General features: G+C 47.0%; 1 non-coding gene across 1 annotated transcript; it reads right to left on the reverse strand.

The window, feature by feature from the left end:
• Positions 1–13,516: 13,516 nt before the first annotated feature.
• On the reverse strand, positions 13,517–13,624 carry LOC111763154 (U6 spliceosomal RNA). Its single transcript, XR_002796073.1, has one exon. It is a non-coding gene; the product is annotated as a U6 spliceosomal RNA (small nuclear RNA).
• Between the last annotated feature and the right edge of the window lie 5,420 nt (positions 13,625–19,044).

Consider the following 19,044-nt stretch of genomic DNA (forward strand, 5'->3'; position numbering starts at 1 on the left):
GAAGTATACAACAGGTGATTCTGAACCCCTAACAGATGATTAAAACGGAAGCCCAGGACCCGGGGACTTTGCCCCCAGTGACGATGAAACCACCAAGGGGTCTCCCCTGCAGGGTTCACCAAGCACGCGCAGGCGCACTCTTTCTCAAGGACCGAGGAGGGCGGCCCCTGCCCCTCCAGAGACCACGTGTATTTGCAGCAAATCTTTGGACAGGTTTTGGGGCTATGTGTCCAGATGAACCCTGAGGGGACCCTAGAGCCTCTCCTGGAGGGAGAGAAGCTCTTTGTAAGCGGGAAAGATATGTGCAACTGAAGCAAGGCCCAAGGGCTAAGATAGAAAACAAGACTTTGTAAATAAAACCTTCCTGGAACACCGCCACACTTTCATTTCCTTATTGCCTGACACTGGTTTTGCACTGTGAGATGGGCAGAGCTGAGTGGTTGTGGTAGGGACTGTACGGCCCACAAAATTGAAATACCTGTCCAGCCTGCACAAGGGGGTCAGCTGTCGGTCATCTTGGTCTTCTCCACATTTCTGTTTTTAATATTCTCCTGCTGGAAAATTTGAAACGTTTTCCTGTTGCCTGTTATTCTGTCACTCAGTCCACAGACTGGGTTCAGCATTATTTGCCACAATTCTAATTCACATACTCTAAGGTTGCTTTGTTCAGGACAGTAGCCACCAGACACATGTGGCTATTAAAATTTAAATGTAAAGAAATTCAGTCTGGCCTTTTACAAAAAAAAAAAGAGTCTGCCCACCCCTGCTTTAGACTCCTTAGTGCTCTTTTTCTTTTTTTAATTTATTTCTCTCCCCTTCCCCCCCAACCCCCCTGTTGTCTACTCTCTGTGTCCATTCGCTGTGTGTTCTTCTGTGACCGCTTCTATCATTATCAGCGGCACAGGGAATCTGTGCTTCTTTTTGTTGCATCATCTTGTTGTGTCAGCTCTCCCTGTGTGCAGCACCATTCCTGGGCAGGCGTATCATTCGCGCTGGGCAGCTCTCCTTACAGGGCACACTCCTTGCACGTGGGGCTCCCCAACGTGGGGGACACCCCCACGTGGCACAGCACTCCTTGCACGCATCAGCACTGTGCATGGGCCAGCTCCACACAGATCAGGGAGGCCTGGGGTTTGAACTGTGGACCTCCTATGTGGTAGGCGGACGCCCTATCCATTGGGCCAAGTCCGCTTCCCTACTCCTCAGTGCTCTTATCACCACATCAGACACTTCACCTGGACTGCTCTGGGAAGAGGAGGGCAAAACCCCTGACCAAAAGTCCACATGCCAAGACCCACAGAGTCCACTCATGCGCATCTGCTGTGATTTGGGCTCTATTTTGGAAATACCATTTAGCTCTCACATCAACTTCGTGAAGTAGGAATGATCATTCTCATTTTATAGAGGAGAAAATGAAGACTCGGAAACAAAGTAAGTTGCCAAAGTGGCAGAGCCATATCTGAACTTCAATCTGTCTATATGTGTACTTGATCATCACATCCAACTTCCTATCCTGTCTGCTGCTTCAATATTTCTATAGAATTAGTAGGAAGGATTCTTCCACTTTAGAAAAGAGATTATCAGCAGGGACCATTCAGGGTTTCTTAACCTTTTTTGTTCCATGGACCCCTTTGCCAGTCAGGTGAAAACCATGGACCCCTTACTAAGTCCACACATACTGTGTATTATTTAATAAATATATCACACCTGCACCAACACTTCCCCATGAGAATCAAGTTTTTTTGAATTTCAATTCAAGCTCACAGACTCCTTTTTAAGAGCCCCTGTTGTACCAAGTGAATTCACTCTACATAACAGAAACAGCATCCAGTTGGTCCTGTAGCCCAAAGTCGCTGCGTTGATTTCCTTGGCACCTTGCAAGGTTGGAAGTTCAGTTACTGCAGGGTACCATTTTGAATCTTGTTGTGGCATGCTGCGGTACGGGCACAGTGTGGGGGGCAGCAGTCCAAGAAAGTCTGCCTTATTGCAATACCACCAAAGGTCTATTTGCTGGCTTCCCATTTATTATTACTCTAATGGCCACATTATAAACATTCATGCTCCTCATACAGAGGAGAGAGGCAGGACTGTGAGGAGGTTCTGGAAACCACATCAACAAAGGACAGTTACAAGACTGGGCGAGATTTAATTCAGAGAAGACCCCACGAGAGAATGCTAGCTGTATATTATTTCATCAGGAAGACTTGCCATATCAAAAAAGAAGTGGCTTTCTTTGTGATGTGTCAGACGAGAGCACTAAGACCCATAGTTGAAAGTAAAATGGAAGCAGAGTTTGGCTCAAAAGTTGAAAGAATATCCCAACAACTCAAAATATCTAACAATGGAATGAGCTGTTAAGACAATGATGCACCCAACTCTAGAGACATGAACGGCTAGACTAGCTCACCTCTATGGTCCCTCCAAAAGGAAGAGCAAAGAGACAAGCCTGAGGACCTCACTGGGAAAAGAAGTGCCCCAAACCCAATTTGCTCTTTCCAAATCCTTCTGCATTGTAATCACATCTCACTAAGAACCAGTGCCATGGTTATCGACCAAACCCCAGCCATCCAGGATCACGAGCCAAGACTCAGTATTTTTTTTCATTATCAATAGACTTTGCCAATTTTTTTTTTCTTTAGGAGGCACCAGGAACCAAATCCAGGACCTCACATGTGGGAGGTGGGCACTCAACTGCTTGAGTCACTTCCTCTCCTGATTTGTCCAAGTTTTTAACAAATATGTTGCCAACTCCACTTTTTCAAAATGATAGCCTGTTTCTCCATAACTGAGTATTTTTTTGCATACATATAAGAAGAATGATTTTTCAGTTTGTTAACAGAAACAGTGAGCTCTAGCTTTCAGGTAGGCAGCTGGGAGCAGCTGATCACATAATAATAATAACTAATATTTACACTAATCATTACCATTTACAGAAGGATCCATGATCCAGTTTAATCTCCACAACAGAAAGAAAACAAAACACATTAGTCATTATCATCTATCTGTGCAATAAGAGGTTGCCTGATTTCTCCCACAACTGCAAAACTAGTAAGTGGTGATGCTTGTAATTTCAAACCCAAATGACTGCAGACCTAATATGTGACACCTCGAAGAGGGTGGGGCTTACATTGGTAGACACCACTTTGATCATTGCCCTACCAGAAACTAAGAGTTTAGGACCATTAGTTAAAATTTGTTTAGAGTCGTTGTGATGACAGCGATCATTTTGGTAAATGGAACCTGGCCAATGTGAAGAAGTTGCTCAGAACATCATGTAGTTGTAGTATTTGCCTTTTATGAGCCTACCAGTATTTTCCAGCACTTACCTATTAGAACGAGTTTCACATCCTGAGGATGTATTTGGCTTGGGAGGATAGATACTGCAGGAGATAATTATCAAGACTCATGTTATTTAAATATAGGTTGTCATTATTGTTCCTTGCTCCCATTAGTGGTGTTGGATTTTATATCCTGTTTTCCCATCAGGCCTGGACTGAATCATTCTCTCTTCTGTCACAACACTTGCCTTTAGTGGCTCCCTGAAGGGAAACAACATGCAAACGTTAACCTATGTGCTGATTAGAGGGTGCTTGCCAACTGTCACCTGGAGAAACCCTCAGTGTTGCTGGGGTTTTAGTGCATAATTGGAGATGGCCATATTTGCTTCTGAAACTGAAAAAGCATCCTTCATCAGAAACATTTCTGCTGGATTTAAGGTAAAGCAAAGCTTTTAGGTAAAGATTTGGGCAGACAGATATGGGGTAAGCAAGGAGAGAACATTCCAGGTAGAGGGAGCAGTTTGAGTAAAGACAGGAAGGCATGAAAAATGAAGGACCTCTTCTGTTTAACCAGAGCACATGGTGTGCACAAGGGAGCAGGTTGGACAGGTGGCTTTGATCTGACAACACCTGAGAACACTTACTGCTGTCATTCAGTGTTTCTCAGACTTAAGTGAGCATCAGAATCGTTCAAGGGCTTGTTATTAAGCACTGATTGCCCACCCCAGAGTTTCTGATTCACTAGTCTGGGGTGGGCCCAAGAATTTGCACTTCTACCAAGTTCCCATGTGATGATGATGCTTGTGAAAACCACTGCTGTATTCATCCAGCAGCCACTGACAATTTTCCAGAGTAAACTGAGGTGATCAGAGCTGTGCATTTACCATCTTTAATTGACCAATTCAAAGAGCCCATACTTTTGTGAGAAGCTACTTATGGGAAGAAATTTGTAAGAGAAGGATTTAACCAGGTTGGCCAGTCCCATATTTAGCACACGTTCAACACTTTCTACTAACCACCCCAACTTGGTTCACTCCCTTGATTTGTGCATGTAAGTGTTGGTTTTCCCGAATACCCCATCAGACTCTTAGGGCAATGGCCATAGCTTGTTCTTCTTTACTTAATTCTTATTTTCTATGGCCCTTAAACCTCAGGAAACAATTAAGGGTAAAACTGCAATATCTTTGATTCTTGATTCTCCACCCAAAGTCATTCCTGGAAGCCCAAGCTCCCCATTGGGTACCCACCATTCCCGAACATGTTCCATGGCTCTATTGCTCAGGAGGATGAAGATCCTCCTCTATAATTCTTGGCTGCTACCAGTGATGAGAAGTAGAAACCAACAGAGCTCATTGCTGTGGGTAGCAAGGGACTGGGATCCTACCTCTCCTTACCCTGTTGCTCACCATGTGTCCACTCTCAGATTTTGTTCCATCTCCCATCACAGAAGGTCTTTTCATCAGTGATTACAGTTCTTATAAGACTCCTCCCACCTCCCAAGGAAATCTGAAAATCTTTGTTTACAGCTCTATCTACAAGTAAGATATTTCCAGAGTTAGGCAAGAGGGTATTGCAGGAGGTGGATGTGACTTAAGTAATTGGGCTCCCGTCTACCATATGGGAGGTCCAAGGTTCATATCCTGAGGCCTCCTGGTAAAGGCAAGCTGTCCCATGTGGTGAGCTGACACATGCAGAGAGCTGGCCCATGTGGAGTGCTGGCCCACACAGGAGTGCTGGCCCACACAGCAAACTGGCCCGAGCAGAGAGCTGGCGCAGCAAGATGACATAACAAAAAGAGAGACAGAGGAGAGACAATGGGAAGCGCAGCAGACAAAGGAGGTGAGGTGGTCCAGGAGACTGAGCATCTCTCCCCTATTCTGGAAGGTCGTGGGATTGGTTCCTGGGGCCGCCTAAAGAGAGGACAAGCAGATACAGAAGAACACACAGCGAATGGACACAGAGAGCAAACAATGAAGGGGTGATTAAAAAAAAGGGGGGGTATTTTATGATACCTTCTACTACCTTACTCCCACCAACCATGAGCTTGGTCCAAGGTCAGGATGTATAGGAATGTACATTTTATCCTACCTCAAAATAAGTTCCTTCTCCACCAAGGGTGTTAGGGTCATCCATTATCTCCTCTCTTAATTTATAATTATGGATATAAAGTAAATTTTTATAATTCTGAAGTCAACTTAATTCCCAAAGTTCCTTTGTCATAGAAGAATCTCAGGAAAAGATATTTGCTGGTGGTCTGTTCTGATGTCCTACAGTTCCTACAGAGGTGAATCTTCATTACATTGCCTCTCTGAGATGCCTATCACAGCACTTGGACCATAGAAGGTAAATATTTGACAAGCAAATAAATATATCAGATAATTTACTTTCATCTCAGAAAATGCAAAGCAAAGCCCAGAAGTGAAAAGCCATAGAGCAAGTTAGTTTGTATGGAAAAGTGAGTAGAAGGAAAGGTGAACAGGCTTCTACCTGGATAGTACACGTTAAGAGAGGCAATAGGAGTGAGGGGGAAAGGAAGGCTGGAAGCCTGAGAATGGCAGGGTGGGAAAGGGCATGTGAAGAGAATTGGTATACTGGGACTGGAAGAAGGAAACAATGACATGGAAAAATGAGATAGGAGACATGGGAAAATGAGATGCTTAGGATTGAGAAGTTTCAGTTAAAACATGTAAGAAAATGATCTGGAATTTCTGTACAAATGACTTTGTCCTTCAGATAGGCAGGAGGTAAGAGGCTATGTGACCCAAATATCACAATGTAGGATCCACTGTGGGGCCCTAATCTTAGCAGTTAGTTGAGGGATCCTTTGGAAGATACATCAGAGGTCCAGTTCAGTGGCAGACCGGGGGTCCAGACCACCCTGGTAATGGAAGAGGCAAATAAGGGCATCTTCTGAGATTTGTTGTCCTTATTCTCCTCTAAGGTCTTTACGCAGATTAAATTTGGTTAAAATGAACAAGCTCATGAAAAGGAAAAGGAGTCACAACAGAACAGCCTGAGAAGGTGAGGGAAGACAAAGGTGGTACCACTTGCTTTGCTTTGGCAAGCTCCCCAATTGACTCCTGAAAGTGTGTGCTTAGAGCAGTCACATTCCTTCTAGAATCTAAACTGTGAGTTCCACGAGGATATGAAGCTCTTGCTCCTCTTGTTGGTTTCCCTTGAACCTAGCACAGTCCTTGCCATGGCAGGTGCACAACAAAGAATGAGTTTATGGATGGATGGAAGATTGGTTGGATGAATGGATTGGGTAGGTGGTAGGAAGGATGAATGAAACATTACTAATTTGACAATTGAGAGGAGGGATATATTCAGTCAAATCAAAAGAAGTCTCAACATGAATAAGTAATTCTGCTCCTCTGAGTGAATCAGGATGAGTGAAAGTGTTCGTAGCTACTGAAAGCTTGAAACTTACCCACCTCAGAATCTTTATGAAACTTAGAATCAGTAAATGCTGAATGATGATTTTTTTTTAAGATTTTTTTCTCTCCCGTTTCCCCCCCGCCACCCCCAGTTGTCTGCTCTTGTGTCCATTCGCTGTGTGTTCTTCTGTGACCACTTCTATCCTTATCAGCGGCACCGGGAATCTGCGCCTCCCTTGGTTGTGTCATCTTGTTGTGCCAGCTCTCCGTGTGTGCGGCGCCATTCCTGGGCAGCCTATACTTTCTTTCGCGCTGGGCAGCTCTCCTTACGGGGCGCACTCCTTGTGAGTGGGGCTCCCCTACGCGGGAGACACCCTGCGTGGCACGGCACTCCTTGCTCGCATCAGCACTGCACATGGGCCAGCTGCACACGGGTCAAGGAGGCCGGGGGTTTGAACCGCGGAGCTCCCATGTGGTAGGTGGACGCCCCATCCAGTGGGGCTTCCCAATGATATTTAACTGGTTAATATTTCTCACAGATCCAAGGAGGAGACCATTTACATAGTATCCTCCTACACAAATTCTAAACTGATCACAGCACGGCTCCTGCTCATTTAGTAGTTCATGCCTAACTTGCTGCTAAAAAAGAGCTATGGCCACACCTTCCTTGTCCCTACCTCCATGCTCTTGCTTGTGCCCTTCCCCTCATTAAGCACACTTATCCAGGTCCTGCCCATCCTTCAAAAGCCCCAGCAGGCCCCATGTGGCTCAGGGCAGGGAGCCTTCATGGGCTGCTCTGGCCTCCATCCAGCTCTCTGTCTGCTCTGAATCCCACAAGCCTTCAGAGCACTTAACATACTTAATATATGGGATGGCTGTTGTCTCCCTACCTAGAGTATAAGCTTGTTCTTCACAAGTTTGAAATCTCACAATGGGCCTCCCCGCTCACAACAACCTCCTGAGCAAAGGGTAGATACTTGCTGATTGGACTGAAATCACAGACTAGAAAACAGAAAGTGGTACAGACTGTCCCTTCAGCCTTGCAAGAAAGGGCACAAATTTTGCTACCCTGAAAACTTCTCTTCAAACTCAAACACCTAGTTCTAAAATTATCTCTGCCCACTAAATATTCTGCAGTTCAGATGAGAGAGCCAATGATGTAACTTGCTGTAACACCTATTCCTCAGTGTCCACCTGTGGCAGGCACCATGCTGGGGATACAGTGGGAACAGACGTGGTCCCTATTGTCTTGGTTCACAGCCTAGCAGGGGAGATGGGCACTAAACAAGAAATTACATGTGTGCTGAGGGTTACCAAAGGACCCCCAGGAGTGCTTAGGTCAGAGATTCAACTTTAGGGTGGCTGGTTCTTTGCTATGGTATCATGTTGGCATCTCCTGCCCACCCAAGAGATAGGACGGAAGGCAAAACAGGTCACATTTCCCTGGAGAGAGAAAAGCTTAGTTTGCTCCATGAGCCTTCTCATGCATATCATGAGTCAGCAACAGGCTGTGTTCAATGTCAACTCTAGTAACAGCATGGACCTCGGAGGCTCTAGCTCTGTCTTTAACCACACTCCACCATCTCGGACAAAGCTGAGAATTCTGGAGTAAACGAAGAGGACCTCTGAGCAACTGGCTGCTGTCACAAAACCCAGGTGCTTAACTTCTCAAGGAGAGCGAGGCCATCTTCAAGCCCTCTCTCCATCTGTGTAAAAGAAATGAGGCTGAAGATTAGAAGCAATGGAACACTTGGCAGCAACGAGAAATGGAAGTGAAAAATGCCAAAGGCCCCAGGAAATAAAGGCCGCTAACCATACAGTCATTTGGAGATAGCTAGTGAAGGGACAAAGGGTTAACACCATGTATCTCAGCTACCTCGTGACTTTATTTGAGTTTCAGCAGCTTCGTCCAATCTCAGGTATTGATTGTGCCAAGCCATTAAAACAAAAGTTATATTACATTAAATATTTAACATTTAAGAAACCAAGGATATGTTGCGAAAGTTTCAAATCTTTAAATTTTTTTGCTTCAAGGGGTAATATCAGATACTAGATAATATACTATTCAGAATTCATTCCTGTGTGTGTCAGAAAGTTGCACAATTAGGATGTTATTGCATATAAGAACTGGCTCTGAATTTCTGCCTTATTGCACATCCTTGCCGAAATAACTAAGCATCAAGGTGGTGGTTATGACAGATGGAAAAATAAACTAACTCTTAAATATGCAGGATTGGTGGTGATTACATAATACAGAGATTTCACAAGTCTTCTGGACATTGTGTACAAAAACTCCTCTGCAGAGCTACGGAGAGGCCCTGGGGAATTCTTGACCTGGCAATGCTTCAATAAAACCAGCCCCTGCTACTCAAGTGTCAAAGGCCCCAATCCCCCAAAGGGGTTGCTGATAGCCCAACAACTGAAGGAGTTACCAAAATCAATACTGATCACTAGACAATGACATTTGAAGGACAGAGAGCACTAGGATAATTGTGCTTGCATTTTCAAATGGCACGGGCTCTTCAGGAGCAGATGTATGACAACAGCAGGCCTGGCTGGGCTGTGCTGAGAGCCATGGAAACTGTTTTGCAAGCTGCTATCATTAAGCAAGTAACAACACTCCTAAAGTGAGATCTGCTGCATAATTACGACAGGTTTCAACTCAGCTGCCACACCCATTGTCTGAAGGTATCTTAAAAAGGCTAAGCACAAAGCAATAAAATGAACTAGGGCAAAGTTACCATCCTCCTGGTGAGTGGTGTTGCCAGAAATCTGTACCTTCTGGAAGGAGCCAGAGAGAGCCAATCTTCAGTGCCCCGTGAGACCACCTGCCTTTATTCCTCTAAAAAAGGGACCAGGGCGGAATGTGGAGGTCTTGCTGCCTCCTCAAAGTGCAAGAGAGAAGAGGGATCTGGGTGTTTGATGTGTCTGAAGGCGAGAACATGCCCCAGACAAAAATTCCTTCCTTCCTGAGCTTCGTTGTCCTCCACACTGCTGGGAACCAGCAAAATGTTGGGGTGGGTTCAGTTTCATGTGGCATTTCAGCCCAAGGCACAGGAAAGGAAAGGAAAGGCTGGGCCCGCCACAACCAGCCTGAGCAAACGTCCTGGGGTTGGGCCTCAGAGCTGCCAGCACCTGCGCTCAGCACCAAACGCTCTGCAGTCAGCTTTTCTGCTAGAAGCTGCTTCCTCTGGGCAGATACCATCCATTTGCCCTCAGAAATCTGAGGAGAATGGTCAGGAGCCAGCCAGTGCAGTGTCAAGGGCTTTGGAACTGGTGGACCTGAGTGGAGACCCCTTATTAGTGGGAGCCTTCCCACTAACTCCCCTAAGTCTCTGTGTCCACGAGTATAAAGGGCGACTAACAACACCTATCTTTCCTGCCTTCTTTAAGGTTAGCGGTAATATATCCAGCAAAGCCCTAGGCACCTAAAAAGTTTATCAGTGACTGATAGTAGCTATTTTTTTCTTTTTTAGGAGGTACGGGGAATTGAACCTAGGACTTCATACATGGGAAGTGGATGCTCAACCACTGAGCTACATCTGCTCTCCAATGAGAGTTGGTTTTTCCATTTATTTGTTTTCAGAAGATACTGGGGATCGAATGTGGGACCTCCTACACGGGAAGCTGGTGCTCAACCACTTGAGCTACATCCACTCCCCAGAAGTAATTATTATTAGTAGTAACTGATAAACCACCATATGGGGGCAGTTACTATGTGGGAAAGATTAGAAGGCAAGTAGGAAGAGAGACACATTGGCACAAACAATGAAATGGGCTTCCCCTTCAAAGGAAGATTTTTCAGACAACCATGAGCCCCACACCCCCAACAGAACATGTTGATCAGATCAAAATCCTGTTCTCCTCAAAAGTGTTGAGAGTATCTAAATATTCTTTATTCCCTCTAAGCAAGTTTCCCACACTCTTGTGACCTGGAGCAGGCAAGTTTCATCCTGTTTTTGTAGGTGGGAGAAACTGAGGTACAAAAGATGAAGGTTTTCCAAGTGAGTCAGAGGCACCACCCAGAATAAAGCCCAGAGGCATCACAGTCTCCACACTTACCACTCAAACTGTTTTAACAAATGACTGATAGTAGAAACACCTCAAGGACAAAAGCTTCAGTCCTGCAGGGGCCATTCCTAGGTTTCTGGCAATCTGGATGTTCCCTTGCCTAGCCCCAGGCAGGCCTCTGGCAGCCCAGGCTGCCCTCCCCACCCCTCCCCACCCCTCCCCACCCCGTACTGCTTCCCACGTCCTCTCTTGGTTATAGCTGGTCCACCGAGGGGCCAGAGGAGCCCAGATTGAGTCCCACAGGCACACCTTCCTCCCCAGGGCCTTCTAGACGCTGCGGGCAGAGGCCCCACTGCCCCCCAGGGGAGCATGCCTCCTCCAGGCAGCTGTCTCTCCAATCCTGGCGCTCCTACCAAGCTCACCCTCCCTTGGGAACATGCCTGTGCACCCAGCAGACTAATTCAGGGTAGGTTTGCTGGGCTGGGGTCCAGGGTAGGCAGAGCCCCTCTGCTTGTGGCATAAAGGAGACTCACTTCATTTGAGGTGAGCCACTTTCTACCACTTTGTAGGACTTCACACTGCCTTTTGTTCCCCACTTCAGAGACTATTTTCCCAGCCCTCTTGGTCTAATGCCTCCTGAGTACCCACCCCTGGACAGGGCCTTTTCTTCAGAAACTTGGTAGCCCGTAAAGGTGCTTCCAGCGACCACGGAAGACACCGTTCTCTCTGTGTGCTTCCCGCTATGTCCATCTTCCACTAGAAGAACCAGTCTGGAACTCTATTTATTTAGTCAGCTAGTGCCCTGATCCTGCGAGTTTAGGGTAGTGCAAGAGAGGCTTTTGTAAATAGGCATTTGGTTTGTGCCTAGCAGAGTGCCTTCAACATAATAGGGACAAAAATACCCGTTGAATGGATGAATGCCCATCATTGGCACTCCTACATTCAGTTCAGGTCGTGCTATTTTAAAAACTGTACCTTCAGGGAAGCGGACTTGGCTCAATGGATAGAGCGTCAGCCTACCACATGGGAGGTCCACAGTTCAAACCCCGGGCCTCCTTGATCCGTGTGGAGCTGGCCCACGTGCAGTGCTGATGCGCGCAAGGAGTGCCGTGCCACGCAGGGGTGTCCCCCGGGGGGAGCCCCACGCGCAAGGAGTGCGCCCCGTAAGGAGAGCTGCCCAGCACAAAAGAAAGTCCAGCCTGCCCAGGAGTGGCGCTGCACATATGGAGAGCAGACACAGCAAGATGACGCAACAAAAAGAGATACAGATTCCCAGGCCGCTGACAAGAATAGAAGCAGACACAAAAGAACATACAGCGAATGGACACAGAGAGCAGACAACTGGGATGGGGTGAGGGGGGGAGGAAGGGAGAGAAATAAATACAAAATAAATAAATCTTTTTTTAAAAATTGTACATTCAAGTGATGAAACGTAAATGAATGCAAATTCAGATTAATTTCCTTTAGAGAGCCCATTAGAATTGAGCTGTATTCAGGGCATGCTCAGGAAGGCAAATGTAAGGGCCAAAGGTATCTGACGCAGTAATTTTTGCTGCTAAAATGACTCAGAGCCTTTTCAGCTGTTTTCTCTATTTCAATGACCCCATGCACTCCTCTGTATTCAGGAAGAAGAAACCAAAGCATCTTTTCACAAGTTCAAAAAGCCAAGGCATCCACCAGCGTGTACAGGTCTCCAGGTCCTTGAAGACTTTGCCGACATGCTCACCAAGACGAGAGCAAAGTAACATCAAGAGCATCAGCCTGGAGAAATGACAATGAAAATGCTTTTGTGCTTGACCCCTGATTTCCTTCCTTTTCACTTTTGCTGGTTAATTCCACTGAAGCATTTTGGAAGCTCTGTAACACAGAACTGCTCGCTTTCCCCACACATTCCACACACCAATCCCCTTTATAAATGTTTGCTTTAAACATAACCTGCAGCTTAACTAAGATTATGTCCTGAGCACACATGTTTAGTCATCCAAATCTGAGGCTTTCCTGCCCCTTTAACTCTTGCCTCCAGCCTTATTCCTTAGACTTCTGCCTCCAGGCTTTTCTGTGCTGATGGGGGCATATGAGAGTCAGAGACCTACAGAATTCTTGAGGACAAAGACCACTTGTTTCCTTTTTTTTTTTTCTGTATCTGCATGTGCCTCACATGTGGGAGGTGCTCAATACATATTTTTAGCAAACCAGTGTGCTCATAGCTCACTGAAATCATTAATCATTGAGCCCTTGCTGAAGCCTTGCACTCCCTGCCCCTTTCCTCTTATGCAACTCTTGACACTTTCTCAGGACCAGAATCAAGTCTTCCAAGCTCTTGCAGAACCCAGTTTGTTCTCTTCTTGGCAATAAACACACCTTTAAATATATATATCTGTTTCTAGGTCCTGCCTCCTCAATTAGACTGAAGTACTGTACACATCCTCGTAAGACACAGTAGAGTACCCTGGAGGAGAGAGGGAAGTCTATTTCATAGGGAGCAGAGGAGCCATACAGATTTCCCCGCCCCCTAGGGTTGGTGTGTGCATAGGGGTTACTCTGGGAACAGGGCCAGGGACCCACCGTGGGAGCACAGGCCAGCTCCACACCACACCTGGAAGGGGGGGGAGGCGCCAGCAAGTGGGCCAGGATCTTCTACTGTTGTGGAAAGCTGTGTTTTCTTGATTCTGCAGTCACCCAGGTACTACAACCCTTTAACTGCTTTCTGGAGTTTTGAGGACGGAGGCTCTGCCAGGTTTTGCAAGTTGTTCAAAGATTCCGGGTGAGAGGGAATGGTACCCTGGAGAGCGTTAGTAGACTGGAAGTCAAATGGCGAGCATATTCTTGTTTTATTTGGTTTGGGTTTTGGTTTACATGGAATGCTTTGAGGATTTACATGTCATAATTGCTGCGCAGGGGCCATGCTAATCTTCTCTATCGTTCCAATTTTAGCATATGTGCTAATGAAGGGAGCGTAACAAGCATATTCTTAATCCACTCCTCTCTCTCAGCTGAGAAGGGCACAGCAAACCCAGGTAGACTCTCAGCCTTACACCCACTCATGTATACCCACCCACTCACCCAGTTGTTTCGTAACAGTCCCCATTACTTTCTTGCTTGTACTATTGCTTTAATCTCTCTGGGAGATCTGGAGTTCCTCAGGTATAGGGACTTCACCTGCTCTTTGTGTCTCTCAGTGAGGAATAAGCACAGGCTCCAGCCTCCAAGGTTGACACTGCGGATTTCATTGCTCTGCTCCAATGGGCTCTGGGTAAGACTCCACTTCCAGAGTTTAGCAATGGTGACTGGGACTCCTCTTGGTTTAGCCATTCTACCTTTGTCTTCTGCTTCCCATCATTATCTCTTTTTCTACCCGTCTGTATTAGTCAGCTAAAGGGGTGCTGATACAAAGTATCAGAAATCTATTGGCTTTTATAAAGGGTATTTATTTGGGGTAAAATCTTACAGTTACAAGGCCATCAAGAGTCCAAGTAATACCATAAGAGGTACTTTCTTACCCAAAGTCATTAGCCATGTGTTGATGCAAGATGGCAGGCAATGTTTGCGAGGATCCAGACTTCCTCTTCCTCGTAAGGCTCCATGGGCCCAGCTTCTTTCAATCTCAGCTGTAGGCTGGCATTAGGCTCATCTCTATCCCCCAGGCTCATTTCTTTCCAAACTCAGCTGCTCTGTTCTCTTTACAAGGTCAGCTATAGACTATCAGGCTCATCTCTCTTCCGGGGGCTTCTGCCATGCCTAATGGGCTGTCTCTCTTCCTCTGTGTTCCTCTTCTCTGCGTGTCTACTTCCATGTTAGAGTCTGTTTTATCAGTCCACCAAGGGGGCAGGCACTCTAAGGACATGGTTGAATTAAAGCCCTAATCTTCACATAATTTAATCAGATGTCTCAGCCGAATCTAATACAATCAAAGTAATCATTCCCAGTGGAACAGACCAGTTTACAACCATAATCAATGTCTCTTTTTGGGATTTATAAATAATATCAAAGTGCCATACCATCAAAGACACTCAAAGCCAACATGCCAGGAGAGGAACAGAGCCCTCCAACAGGCCTTCCTCCAGATCCCTGCTCATGTAGGGAAAGGGACCCAACTGTGCCCTCTTGATTATTCTGCTCTGCTATGAGCAGAGTGGCCAGGGCCCCACCCCAGGCCCACGTTTATGACCCAGTCCAAGTCCCACCAAACTCACAACTGTAGCACTCAACAAAGAATGGGCATGGTCTTAACATGACCTCACCTGTGAAGTTGGATCTGCCACTCCTCCATACTTACCATTTTTCAAGGGAGAATCACACAGAGGGGAAGGGGAAGTTACTGTCCTACCCTAGTTCTTCCTGTGGCCTCTCCCTCTAACACATGTGATATTGGAATGCTAAGTCCATCAGGTGAATTCTAAACAGTAAATTCAAAACAATATAGGGAAGCAGATGTGGCTCAACTGATAGAGCATCCGCCTACCATGCAGGAGGTCCAGGGTTCAGTACCCAGGGCCTCCTGACCCGTGTGGTGAGCTGGCCCACGCACAGTGCTGCCACGCGCAAGGAGTGCCATGCCTCACAGGGGTGCCTACTGCATAGGGGAGCCCCACATGGAAGGAGTGCGCTCCGCAAGGAGAGCCACCCTGCACAAAAAACACAGCCCGCCCAGGAGTGGCGCCACACACACAGAGAGCTGATGCAGCAAGATCACACACACACACACATACACACACACACACACAAAAGAGACACATCCCGGTGCCACCTGATGAGAATGCAAGCAGACACAGAAGAACACACAGAGAGCAGATAATGGAGGGTGGGTGGGGAGAGAAATAAATAAATAAATCTTTACAAACAAAAACAATATAAAGAAAAAGCCTCATAAATTAAAGAATGAGAACTTCTGTTCCATTAAGCGAAATCTAATTTCAGATCAACTAAGTGTGGAAGGAGAAAAAAAGCCCATCAGGCAGAAGAGCAAATTAAAGCAGACAGACAAAATCCAAACTGCAAAACCAAGATGGTGTGTGGTTATTTTTACCATGTACGGGAAAGAGTGTCAGGATTCAGAGAGAAGGAGGCTGACGCAGTCACAACCTCAGAGAAGAAGCTCTCTCCCCAGACTGGCCCTCCTGGGCTCAGCCTTCCTGCTCCAGGCCCCGCATGGGTATGACCTTGGAGCTACCAAAAGCTTGCCTCCTGTGGGCTCTAGGAGTGCAGTGGACCCAGCCTGGCCTCTATAGAGCAGGCACAGCAGGGCCTATTACATGCCTTACACAGACGAGAAAACCAAGATTCGCTCCAGGTCCTTCTGGCTAGAAAAAAGGCATAACCAGGACTTGAATTTAGCGCCTCCAAAGCTAGGCCTAGAGCTAGGCCGTGCACCACACAGCCTTGGGCCCCTGCAGGAGGAAGAGGGACTCAGCTGGGCAGTCAGCGCAGGCCCTTGGGCTTCTTCCATCCTTCTTAATTAGGAAGTGAGAGCACAAGACTTCTCCAACCCCCCAGACTGCCCTATTCTCCTCATTAACCCCCAGGCTCAACAGGTCGTGCCAAAGCTTCTGGTGAAACAAATCTATGGAGATTTAAACCAAGGAAGGCCCACCTAGCTTCAAGGGAGAGACTGGTGAGTCAGGAGGCTTCCAATTTTAGGAAATTTGTCACACAGCAGAGCCTGGGCCTCTGGCCAACCTGTCCCTGAACAGTAAGCAGTCCGGGGCAGCTTTAGAGAATTCACGAGGGCTCCAAGGAGAGGGTGACCTCCGCCCCTCTGAGACCACGACAGAGTGAGGCCCCTGGACAGCGCCCCACAGCCTGGCCCTGAGCCCACTGGAGCAGGGGTTGAGGTGTGCTGGCCATTCCCTTCACAGATATCTGGGGGTGAACAGGCCCAAATTCTCTCCTTAGAGAGGAAGGAGGGGTCCTGGCAATAGCTGTGTCACCCTGAGCAATGCCCTCATCTGTTAAAAAAAAACAAGTGACAGCTACTTCATAGAATTTTGTGGCAATTGAATCAGATAATACATATGAAGCACAGGGGCATTCAACTAAAACTGTGTGCACCTCCCCCGCCAGCAGCAGTTCATGAATTCTCATGTAACCTTAGCCCCTCATGGACCTTATTCTGTACCATCAGTTAAAACTTTCCCTAAATCCCCAAATATATTTTTCTCTACTCCAGTTGCACATCCCTGTTTATGGCTCCTTCAGCCCCATTTTTGGCCCTCAGTTCAGCTATGATTTCTTTGTCAAGCACTTCCATAGCATTACTGCATACACAGCACTTTTCTGAGACCTTTACAAATCTGTGTTCCTCAAGAGTGCACAAATTGCCCTGAGGATGGTGGTGGTGTAGGGGTACAGAGGGGAGATTGTCACAGCATTTTTAGAAATGTGGAAAAAAGAAATACACCCCTGCATGCAACCCCTTTCCTTTAATCATCACAGCGTCCATCTAATACCCCCAACAGTATGCAGGAGGTGCTAATTTTGCCAAAGAAAACCTGGCTCTTGACTCTTATTTCTATTTCCAAATACAGTATATTTCTTCTCACCCCTGGGTGTTTTATAGGTTTCCTCTGCCGGTTTCAGATGCTATTTTTCTTTAAGACCGTTCCTGGACTGCCTCTCCCACTATACATTCCCTAAAGACTACAGCATTGTCAAGAGCTGAAGCCAAACTGCTGTGTCCAGCAAATTAAGAGTATGCGCGCCTGCTCTTCTCAGATCTTTACAAACTAGACAGTAAGAAGTATATGGATGGCAAGTCGTAGGCCCCTTCAGACCTGATGAGGGCGGTCAAAGGAGAGAGGTTTTTCAGGAGACATTTCAAGTTAAAATCTCCGCACAGGCCCTGGGCCAGTGCAGCATAATGCAGTGTAATCACCAAGAGCAATCTAAAAATCAATACTGAACCGGCAGCCAACGCAGCACCTATGAAAACAGCCAACCCCTTCCTCCCAAGGAGTCTGGCAGCTACCACTCTCCTTCCTCCCCTGCAGCACAAATAAGTGAACTTTCTAATCCAAAATAGTGATTCGGGTCTGAGAAATAAAGACAGAAAAATCACCAGAGCTCTGGGAAGTTCTTTATAAAGTCCTAAAGCAGCTGTGCAAAGAGAAGAGCAAAGAAGAGCAATCCCCTGCAGGACCATCAGCCACCATCACCATCAAGGCCCTGATTGGGTAATGACAGAGGTGAGGAGGAGGGCGTTGCAGCTTCACCATCCTCTGCCTCCGGCAATGACTGCCCTAACTTGGGGTCACCGCTCCGCAGTCTCGGGCTGTGCCTGCAGCTGCTACTTTGGTCTGAGGCTAGATGAGGCAAATGCGGAAGCTGGACTCCTTTAAAGAAGTTGTTTTGGGGATGACAAGCAAGAATAACAGAAGAGAGATGCAGAGGCATAAACACAACTCCTAGCAGACTGGAGTCTACTACCAAATATTTTGGACTTTTCTGGTTCCCTGGCCTTTGGCCAGGAAGTATACAGTGGTGGGACTGGCCCGATAAAGGGTTTTGCCTCTGTCAGCTCGCCCGCCGTGACCCCCTTCCCTGCGATCCTTGAGTTGGAGCATACTGTAAAGCTACCAGGGGTCACCAAGTTTCCAAGACTCTTTTCCATATTTCTTTTCCTTTTCTATTTCAGCAAGGACTCTGTTTGGGCTTGGTGCAGTCAATGATACTTTGCAGATAAATTTATTCTGGACCAGGGCTGGTTTTATAAAATAATCCAGGCATATGAGATGCCCATCAACATGTCCTACTAAATGAATGCTAGTAAATGCTCAAGAAAGGAGCAACCAATTCTGCAAACCCAGAGGCCGTGGGCCCCACGCCATCGGGCCAGGGTCTAGGATCAGCTCAGGAGGGTCCCCCTGAGGACAGGCAGGGATTCCTGACCCCTCTGCTTCTGGGCCTCCTTCTCTGAGACCGATGTCCTGAGAGGGTGCCCCAGCATTTACCAGCCTGAGCCAGGCAATTTGTCCCTTTCTCTGTGCTGCAGCCAGGCCTCCCAGCTGCCAGCCAGCAGGGGCTCCCTCAAGTGAGAAGGTCGCTCTGCTGAATACATCCCAGCTGCCAGCTGGGGCATCCACTGCCCCCACCCCTCTTTCCCCTTCTCCTCCACCTCACGAAATGGGAAAAGGTTTCTTTTCTGCTAAGCCCGCAGATGACAAGCTTCAAGGCCCACCCTGACGCGAGCTCCCCGGGGGCTGCCTTGTCTGGTTGCCATGGCACCCTGCAGGGCCGCTGAGGGCCCAGCCTGCAACTCCTTAGGCAAAAAGGCAGAATGTCAATAAGGCTGGGGCTGGTGAGCAGGGGTGTTGAAATCCCATTTCAGCCAATATATTCCTCCTCACCCCCGACAAGCATTCAACTTCCTTTCATTTTCCCTG

This window comes from Dasypus novemcinctus, chromosome 17 (assembly GCF_030445035.2).
Source record: "Dasypus novemcinctus isolate mDasNov1 chromosome 17, mDasNov1.1.hap2, whole genome shotgun sequence".
Taxonomy (NCBI): domain Eukaryota; kingdom Metazoa; phylum Chordata; class Mammalia; order Cingulata; family Dasypodidae; genus Dasypus; species Dasypus novemcinctus.